A 10,991-nucleotide genomic window follows, 5' to 3' on the forward strand; every position below is an offset into this window, starting at 1 on the left:
GTCACCAACAAGGATCAGACGGAGCAGCCAGGCTGCAAGATTCACTGAAGGACTCGCAACACAATTGTGGACTATTGTTTTCAGAAAGAGGTCAATGAGGGCACGTCTTCCCCCACAGCATTTTTAACATTTTCATAGCTATTTCAGAATCACGATGCCCACTGAATGGCATTGCGTACTTTCTAAAAGTAGACAAGAATTTGAGAAACACCCCGTGGTGCAACTGCTCATTGCTTAAACTCGCTGCTGACTCATTTGCCCTCCGATGCTTCTTTACAGGGACCGGTGGTGGCATCTGCCATTTACCACCCCCTCCAAGTCCCAGTCTCCTTTGTTGGGCTGGGAATCAGGAATTGTAGTGACCTCACTTCCCCGGGTCCTCATTGGCTGGTGGGTGGGACTCTGAGGCGAGGTCCTTGAAGGGATGCTCTGGGCACATAGGTAGGCCTCCTGCCCTCCAGGCTGGAGTAAGTCATCTATCACCCAGGGTGTAGACTATTCAGGAATAAAAGGGGTCTGTGGCCCCAGGAAGTCAACGTTCTCAGACTTCATTTTTTTAAAAGATTAATTAATTAATTATGCATGTGAGTACACCACCATTGTTCTCTTCAGACACACCAGAAGATGGCACCAGACCCCATTACAGATGGTTGAGAGCCACCATGTGGTTGCTGGGAATTGAACTCAGGACCTCTGGAAGAGCAGTCAGTGCTCTTGACTCCTGAGCCATGTCTCCAGCCCAGACTTCATCTTTTTGATAAAGGCCAAATGACCCCTCCAAACAAAACCCTTTAGGTATTAAGGAGGAAACAAATGTTATTCACAAAACATTCACAAGACCCTCTGGGACAATGTCTGCCCCACGTTAACTAAACTGTGAAACCCCTTTATTCACTTGAACTCTTTGCCTCTTGAAATGTTCTCCCTCTGAGACAGGCAATTTGGTTGTGGTCCCTTTAACCACCCCCCCCTTTCTCAAGTGCAGTTAAGAAGCACTGATATCTCAATGCTTCAAGGGGTGTGGGAAAAAGGAGTTCCAGACCAGTTCTGTCTGGCCCTGAGGTGGAGGCATGGACTCAGTAGCCAAGAGCTAGGCTCAACATTGTCAGTGCCCAGTCCAGACCCTGGCAGTTGTCCATCCTCAGCCCAGCGCAGGAGCAGTCTTTGGCATGCACAGAGGACTCTTGGGCTTGGGGCCAAAAGCCAGCCCTTTCCCCTAGATCAGCACAGGGAGTGGCCCCACCCTCAGAGAGTGTACCTCTTTCCTTGTTTTCTGGGTTGATGTAGCTTAGAGAAATATTTGTCGATTTGTAGAGGTAGGGAATCTGGGAACATGAATTACAGGGTAACATCTTAAGGTGACCTTCCTCTCACCCACAACAAATAGAAGGGAGAAAGGACCTGCAGTGTGAGAGTGTGTGGCTTCCTTTCCTGGACTTGCAAACTACACACACACACACACACAGTATCAAGCATTCCTTTGGGGCCATTAAGTTCAGAGTCTTGAAAACTTTAGAGGTAAAAGAATTCACAGCTGAAGAAATTAAGACTTTAAAAAAGGAAAGTAGAGTCAAGAGAACAAGTCAGGAATTAGATCATCCTTATAGCTGATGTTGGTTCAGGGAAGAACACAAGCCAAAAACACACACCAAATAAAGAACATTTTAGGATGTGTCTGTAACAGTTACTTTTCTTAGGCTGTGACCTGAGAAGAAACTTCAGGTGCTGCCACTCCAGTGCTAAGTGAAAAGCTTCTTTTTAGTTACATTAAATTCTTTAGCAATGACATGTGCTTTCTCGGCACCCTTCATACCTACAACTTTAACTATCCTTTCTTTCTTCTCTAAACTATACATTTTCATACGGCTTTTATCCATTTTTATGTTCTCTTACTGTGAACCTGTTGAAAAGAAGTGGGCATTCACCATGCCATGGTCTAAACGTTATATTGTCTAGAAATGTCCTCTGCCAAACAAATTAGTCCATTGCCTTTGAACTTGGCATCAAGTTCTCAGGACAAGAAGCGCATACCCGCATTATTCTGTCAGAATGCAATTGAACGGTCTCTTGTTCCATTCCTGATAGCCTTTATCATCCTCTGAAACATCACCAGCCAGAACTTTTCACCACCTACATGGACTGAATAGTTCTATGTCAACTTGACACAAGCTAAAATATCAGAGAGAGAGAGAGAGAGACATCAAAATTAAGAAAATGCCTCCATAAGCCTGGACTGCAGGCAAGCCTATAGGGCATTTTCTTAAATAGTGATTGAGAGGGGATCCAGCTCATTCTGGGTGTGTTCATCCCTGGGCTGGTGGTCCTGAGTTCTGTAAGAAAGCAGACTGAACAAGCCTCGGGGAGCAAGCCAGTAAGTAGCACCCCCTCCATGGCTTCTGCTTTAGTTCCTGTCTCCAGTTCCTGCCACATTTGAGTTCCTGTGTGCCTCCAATGATGAACAGTGCTGAGGAATTTTAAGCCCCCAAAACCCTTTTCCTCGCCAAGGTGCTCTGGTCAGTTTGGTTGCAGCAATAGAAACCCAAACTAGGACAGGATGTTTCTAGCAACATTCCTGGTCTTCCACCCTCCCACCAGAATCATCATTTAAGCTATGCTGTATTATTTAAGGGCTGTCTTAGCCCACCGGTCAAAACTCTTCCAAATTCCTCCTGCAAACTAGTTTCAAAAGCCTAAAGATCATATGGCCAGCAATAAGAAAGCACGGCAATGGGAACAGATCATATCGTGTCCGCAGCCAGAAAACAGACAGCATTACATTCTGGTGCTCACCTGGCCTCCCCATTTTCTCCATTTTTATTCTGTTCAGGAACCAAGCCTATGAGGGTGGTATATCCTCAGCTAAATTTCCTTGGTCTTTCAGGGTTTTCTTGCAGGGAATCCAGCTCAGATACACATTGGCTGACCTCAGCAACATTCTGAGACCATGGTAAAAAGTCTTAGTGACCCTGTAACCTTGCAGACACAGCCAGAGGTGTGTCTTCTTGATTATCCTAAATGCCAATCAAGCTGATAATCACAATAACCATCAAAGTGTCACATTCTGTTAGTGGGTTGCATAGGAAGCTACTGAGCAAATTAACCAGCATGTCTGTGATGGAGAAATCAGTTTCTCTTCAACCCAGCCGCACCAGGGACACATGACTGAAGATACTTATTGAAGAACTATTTGTCACTGTGACAAATCAGAAAAAAAAAAATTTAGTTCAATTTTTGTTACTTTTAAAAAAATATCTAGAACTCACTAATTTATGAAGAATACAGGTTTATTAAGCTTAGAATTCTCAAGGTTGGGGAGTACATGGCATGTTTCTGACACCCGCTTCTTACCTGGTAAGGATCGGAAAAGCATATTATATTGATAAATTGCCATGTTCTCTTAAATTTCCTGAAAGTAGATTCTCAGATAAGAAAAAGCAAAGTAGTCAGAGAGCTCACTGCCTTCTCTGTCAGTATTGTGTTTTTCTCACTTTTTGGTTTAGTGTTTATTTAATGTGTATGTCTGTTGTGCACATGCAAACATGCAGCAGCAAGGAGTGAAAATGCAGCCTCACATGCCACTGCATGTATGTGATGGTCAGCCACACATGCCTCTGCATGTATGTGAAGCAAAGATGCTTTCCCTTGTTTCCTCCAAAACTCCTTGTCTTGAGTCAGCCTGCCCTGTAACTACAGCCTGGTTCTGTAACAAAGAGAACGGAAAACAGCCAGCAGCCAAGGATATTAAAAGCATCGTGTCCTTGAGAACAACAGCTGGGAGGTAAAGGCTTTCCAAGCGGCAAAAAACTCTTCCAGGGAAAGCAAGCTCAGTCAGGAACTCAGCTGACTGCTTCAACTTCCCAAGTCAATTTTTGCTGGATGGTGTAAGCCCCAACTCCATGATGCTACCTTTGCTTGTCCAACCGGACCACACCAGTCATCTATGCCAGACGATGCAGACGCCTGATTTGATGATGTTGAACTGCTGTTTCTATCTCTACGGTTCTCTCTCTCTCTCTCTCTCTCTCTCTCTCTCTCTCTCTCTCTCTCTGCTTCTGCTTATATGTATTTAAGCATGGTCACTGGAGATCATTCTCTAAACTGTATGGAACAGGGTCTTCCTGCTGCATCAAAACATGGCGGAGCACATCTCAGGTAAGAAACCACACACACACCAGTCAGAGGGTTCACTGCTTCTTCTATTGTTATTGTGTTTTTCTTAGCGTTGGTTTAGTGCTTATTTAATGTGTAGTCTGTGTGCACATGCAAACATGCAGCAGCAAGGAGTGAAAATGCAGCCTCACATGCCACTGCATGTTTGTGATGGTCAGAAGACAACTGAGTGTTCTCTCCCAGCATGTAAGTTCCCGGGTTCCAATCGGGCTGTTGGGTTAAGGCATCTGACTACTACCATTCCCCTTTCCACACTTACCTATGTATTTATTTTTGTTGCTGTCTTTGTTTGGTTTAATGGTACTGGGGGTTCAACCCAAGACCACTGGCCTTCATCTCCAGCCATTGTGCTTATTTTATTTTGAGACAGATCTTGCTAAATTGCTGCCATGGTTTGAATAAGAATGGCCCCTATAGGCACATATATTTGAATCCTAGTCACTAGGGAGTGGAAGTCTTTGATAAGCTTAGAGGAATTGGAGGAAGTATGTCGTGTGTGTGTGTGTGTGTGTGTGTGTGTGTGTGTGTGTGTGTGTGTGTACAGGGGTTGAGGTTTCAAAAGTTCATTCCCCCCACTTTCTCTCTCTATTTTTCTGTCTGTGGATCAGGATGTATCTCTCAGCTACTTCTCCAGCACCATGCCTACATGTAGTCCACCATGTTCCCAGACGGTAATAATCTAAACCTCTGAATTAAAACCCGCAATTAAATGCTTTCTTCTATGAGAGTTGCCTTGGCCATGGGGTGTCTCCCCAGCAATAGAACAGTGACTAAGACAGTTGCTACTGGCTTCAAACTTAGGATCCCCCTGCCTGAGCCTAAGCTGGCATAACCAACATGCATTACTCCTCCACGTGAGATTCACTTTTATAAGGAAGACAGTCTTGAGCTGACCTATTAGTCCACGAATGGATTAAGCCATTCATGCGGGCGGAGGCATGATGTGACGGCAATCAAATTCCAACACGAGTTTCAGAAGGAACAGGCTGTATCCAGGCTGCGGCAAATGGAAATGTTCATCGAGAATGAGGGCATGAACTGTGGTTTTCTTGTGCCTGTCTGGTTATTCAGAAGTTAAAATCAGTGTGCTTGGAAACACAATGCTAGATTTTTAAAAACTCGGCGAGTTCTCAAACGATAGGGTCACTCTGACACCGCTGATGCAAAATGAAAAGCACTCACTCAAAGTATTGCTAGTTGTCATTTATGAGTAATATCGGGTGAGCATGTGCATGAGAAAATTATCTGAGGATTGCAGGCTGGCGACTGTGTATTTGAAGAGAGAAATCGACACAAAGGGGCTTCAGCAATGGGGTTTTGTTGTTTGTTTGTTTGCTTGAAGAATCTGATATAAATGCAGCAAAATGTTAGCATCTGCCATTTGTTGGGGTAGGTACATGGCCCTTGGTCTATTTCTCCTTGTATCTTGCTGTGAGGTTGAAGTACTTCAGAACCGAGAAGAGAAAAAGAAGAAGAAAAAAAGAAGTACAAAACCCTAGCAACACTTTACATGCATTTTACATCCATTTGCATGAGAAGGGCATGGATAAGAGAGAACCTTGTTGGGATTTCCTTCCCTGTGTTCACAGTGTGTTTTTCTCGGCTGTAGCAATGGATGTCTAAAAGGGCGTCTTCCTTCCAGTCAATTATCCTTGCCCTCCCGGATCTCACGGCTCACAGAAATTGACCCCATCTCCCTCGTTCAGATGTGGGGGTAGATTTGAGAACACAGGAAACTGGCTGTATCAACCACCTCCACAGCCACTGGAGGTCTGATTTCCAACCCCACCCCTCCAATGCTTCTCTCTCCAGAGGGAAGTCCTGCCTAGTTCTTTATCTTCCTCTGTCTTTCCCAGTGTTTCTTTGTAAAATCCTTAGCCATTCAGCAACTCTTATTTTCAAGCGTCAACCCCTGGATTCCTTTGTCATGATCCCACCAAAGCTCAGCCCTGGGCCAGTGGTTCTAACATAGAAGTGTGCAGGGGGGGCTTCTTACGATGTTTCTGGGTTCCACTTTCAATTCTGGACAGAGGCATCGGGTGCTGAAAACAGTTGAACAACAGGCTGTCTGAAGACATAACAAACAAAAACAGCAAAAACAAGACAAAAACAAAAATTCCAGTCACCAGACTGAAGCACCTGGCAACCTCCACAGTGTGACGCTGAGGTATAGGTACCAAAGAGGTCCCTACTTTGTCTCATTTGTCTGGATTGTGTCAATGATCCTGCAGCCTTAATGTTAAAAGAGCTCAAAGGGGGACCTCTTAGTCTTTCAGCAAAGGAGCCATGTACTGGAACACTGGTCTACAAGCTCTGTCCCTATCCCAAATGCCCTGACCACACCTCTAAAGGGAACAGCCTTCAGGATGAGTATACACTGGACCCCAGGACTTAGGGTACAAATATAAATGTGAAAGCACCAATAGCCCCTGTCCAGTCCTCTGCATGTGACTGCATGCCAGCTTCATTCAGGGTGTTCTTTGTCACACTCCCAGGTCCTGCTGGACCAGATGATCTTGGGGAGCAACTGAGAGGCTTTACAGGCAGAAGAGGTGAGGGCAGGTTCACAGGTGGGGTGGCTGAACAAAGCTGCTGATGTCATGTTGCTTTGCAGGGTCACATGTTGTCAGGCTCATGGGAAGTGATAACTCCAGCCACCTTTGATGTCTCTGGTCCAGCAGGACTTCTGGGAAACCTTTCGGCTTCTTTGCCTCGGCTAATCTCTCCATCCTCTTTCTTCCAGATTCCTGATAGATCTCAGGAGCTCTCCCTACTACTCCTTCACTGCCCACAAAGCCCAACAGCTCCCGTTCTCAGGTTACCATGGGGTCCTGGTCCTGTCTGCCTATTAGGAGGGTGAGCCTGGGAGGGAGCAGGCTGGTAGCTGAGATGCCTTACTCGCTCCTCTGATTCAAGAAGGAAGGAGATTGGTGCAAGGCCTCTTTATTGGCATGGCCCATATGTCCAGCCTGGATCAGATCCCACCCTTCAGCTTCCTGGGAGAGAAGCCACCCTGCCTAGGTGTCCAAGAAGCCCCCTGAACCTCTGAGAGGGCAACGTTAGCCATCTGGAGAGATTTCCCATGTTGCCTCTCCACATTCCCTTTCTTTCTTGATTTCCTTTAGCCCCTTCTGTGCCACTTTGCTCTGTTCCTTCTTTTCCCCAGGCCAAGATGATCTACAGATGGGGACACCACCCCCCCCCAGGCTCTTCTCCAATTAGACCACCAGCCCTTGCAACTCCTTAGGATGCTGGGACTTCAGGAGCTGGAGCAGAACAGTGCTCTTGCCTTCTTGAGGTCCCTTCCCCTGCCCCCTGAAGACCACCTTCTCTACAATATCCTGACCAGCAAACCTCCTTCCTGCCTGGGTGCTGAGGCAGAAGTGGACACCCATGGCTGGTTACCAACCAACACACACACACACACACACACACACACACACACACACACACACCTAGAAAGGCAGCTATACACAGGTGGTCATGTGGATCCCACCCCAGAGCTGACTTTCATTAGGCCCAGAGTTGGGACCCTTGGCCCTATAAGGAAGGTGTTACTACCCCTGTTTTGGGGATGAGCAAAGTGAAGCTCAGAGAGGGTTAAGAACTTTTCCAAAAGCACACAGCTAGTCCTAGAAGATGGATCTGACTGACATGGAAGGCCAGGTTCTTCCTATGAACTTTGGGATCTGAAGTCTTTTCCAAAAGATGTCCTCTAATGGGAACAATTCCCCAAGGGAGCCTAACTGAGACTTGAGATACTTGACTGAGGCGCAAAGGGCAATCAAATGTCCAGGCCGTGGACCTAGAAACCCATTTCAAGAGGTGACTTACTGAGAGTGATAAGCAAAGTGTAAACCTCACTGAAGGACGCCTCACACCAGCATCCTTTCCCGCCTACCTCTACGTTGCCCCAGGCTCTGTGGCCCTTGGGGGAGGGACTGCTTGGCATTGAAATTACTAATCTGCAGGGAAAGACTGATGTCCTCCAGAGTCAGACAATAACCTCACTCAATAGAGGATGTAGGGTGAAGTACCCCAAGATGACCGCACGATGCCGCCCTTGAGCCACGCTCCCCGTTCCCACCCTCACGCTGGGGATCGTGGCCTAGCAAACCCGCTTTGTTGGGGCCAGAATTGGTAAGTCAGGGAGCATCAGCTCCTGTGGTCATGAATCAGCCTTGTAACGTGGCCTGTCCACGTCGTGCCTTCTCCGCCGATGTCTTCCTGTCTCCAGGTGGGGCGTTTGCCCCATACACCTACAGGTCCCCCTTCTGACCTGTGAATTCTGCTCTCCTTCCTGATCCCCCACAGCACACTCCAGCAGCCCCATTTAGGCTCCCTTGAACTAAGCGAGACTCATACAGGAGCTCACACATCCCCTTAGAATTGCCTCCAGCGGTTCTGCACAGGGATGGAACCTTCTGGGGGCTTTGTTTCTCAAGATCCGTGGCTTTGTAAACAATGAGAGTGACACCTTACTCCTTGTCCAGGGCTGCCCACCCATCCCGCACCTGGGTGTAGAGAGCACAGAGATCCAGATATGGAAGGGCACAGAGCCTGGCCTTCTCCGGGCCTGGAAGTACAGAGGTGAGGTGGGGGAGGAAGAAAATGAGATGGATATCCATGTGGCCATCACTGAGTCGCCACAGCTCGTTCCTCGCCACAGCTGCAGAGTTCTACCCAACTCTCTTAAACTGGCAGGAGCCACCTGCAATTGTCATCGCTTATCCTTACAACCTTTGGAAACTGGGGACCCGGTGACTTTAAATCTTCCTACGTTATGTCGGTCCTCTGCTCTTTTATTCCAACACGGCGCTTCAGAAAGTTCCCTGGATTTTTACCTCAAGCCTTGCTTATGGATCTTACTTAAGGCACCCTCTAGGGATGACTCAGATCTCCCCCAGGTCGGCCCCTTTTCTCTAGCTTGTGCAATCCCCCCTCCTCCCTCTAGATGGAGGTGAATCAGAGGTTAGTAATGGTATCCGGTCTGTTAACTTGAGCAATCAAGGAATTTTATCTTGAAGGACTAGTAATGACTCACAGGGGAAAGGAGGTCGTGTCGACTGACTGGGGCTAAGGGACAGCAGGTGCTGGACACCTCATCCTGCTGCAGAAGCTCACTGTCTTCACATGGATGCTGGGATCAACTGTGGTGTTCCCAGTTACAGGTCCCTCTGCCGAGGATTCCAACAGGAGGCCTGTCTTGGACCTCATGTCTATCCAATGCACAGGAAGGAGGGCTGGACATATTGAGCCACACAGTCCTGCCAAGAGTGTCCATGACAGCCAGTAACATCTAACTGAGTGGCCTTTTCTGGCCTTGACTGGAGCCACTCCTACTAAACACTGTCTATCAGGAAAGGTATGAGGTCACTGGGACATAGAAAATCTTAGGGCAGTGGTTCTCAACTTGTGAGTCACGACTCATTTGGGGATTGCATACTAAATAAATATCCTGCCATCGGATATTTACATTACGAGTTGTAACAGTGGAAAATTACAATTAGGAAGTAGCAACAAATTAATATTATGGCTGAGGGTCACCACAAGATAAGGAACTTATTAAAGGTCACAGCATTAGGAAGATTGAGAACCTAAGGCTTAGGGCTTGGCCCATGGTCTCCTGGCAACACTAAGGTATGGTAAGGATGTTCTGGGCCCACGTGGTATTCTTGAGTTTCATGTGACTCACCTGGAGCCCTTGGGTGTCTCCCCTGTAGACCAAGCCTCCCGTAGATACTTTTTGGGGTAAGGGCTTCCTGACTACTGTCGAGAGAACAGCAAGCCCAGACCGCAAAAAGATCCAAAGGAGACAGTTGTGGGAAGGTGCAGCCCCTCCCAGGCTGGCGCTCACTTGCATCTGCAGATGGAGTCGGGGAAAGCAGAGCCAGGACCTGGAAAGAAGGAGGGTGGAAGAGGGAAGGGGAGAGAGGCAGAGCCTCAGGTAGCCAGGTGACAGGAGCCCCAGCTGCACCCACTTCTACCCACCCGTGTCAATTTCTTTCTTACCTGGCAGGCTTGTAACAAGCAGAGCAGTTATGTGCCCTGGTGTGTGCGGCAGCTGGAATCTGTCTCTTCCTCTATCCTGTGAGGATTTTACAGTTTCCTACTATGACTGGGAGTCAGTCATTCCAGGCATCTTCTATGTCCTGGATTCCAGACAATCAACCCCACCCACCCACCCACCCCCGTGAACTCACCAAGAGCCCCCGGAAGAGGCTGTCACTGGACTGACCTGGGCTTAAGGCATGGATCCTGGCCAGCATCGGCAGATACCATGGAATGATGAAGAAAGCTAGAGACTCCAGGCCAGCCCCATTTGGCCTGCCCCCAACCTCCATGGTCTTAAACAACTACAGTGACCCTTCTTTCTAAGTTCTTCCAGAATAGAGGTGGAAAGCTTCCTAGCAGCCCTGCTCCCTGACAGTCTGGGTCTTTTCCATTCGACCTGGAGATCCTGAGGCCCCAGCCACAAAGAGCAGAGAGGTCCCAGCGAGGTGAGGATCAAGGGGCTGTAGATTGGACGGTTTCTGCTTTGCAGCCAGCTCAGGTCGGTCTAGTCTCTTGCATTTCCTGAAGGGGGTCAAGGAAGAGCTGTTTACCTGCTAAGAGCTCATTAGCAGAGGCTGCTTGGAGATACCCGCTGGCCCAGCTCAGCACCTGCGCAGGGAAGAGAAGAGAAGTAGGAGGAGATAACTTAGCTCCAGGGCAAACTGCAGAGAAGGACCTGAGGACACACAGGCTGTGCGACTTAGCTTCTTTGTAAGAGAGCCGTCTATGTCTATGCTGCCTCCCTGTTGGGGGCTTGTATTCTCTCT

Source organism: Arvicanthis niloticus, chromosome 15 (assembly GCF_011762505.2).
Source record: "Arvicanthis niloticus isolate mArvNil1 chromosome 15, mArvNil1.pat.X, whole genome shotgun sequence".
NCBI classification, from domain to species: domain Eukaryota; kingdom Metazoa; phylum Chordata; class Mammalia; order Rodentia; family Muridae; genus Arvicanthis; species Arvicanthis niloticus.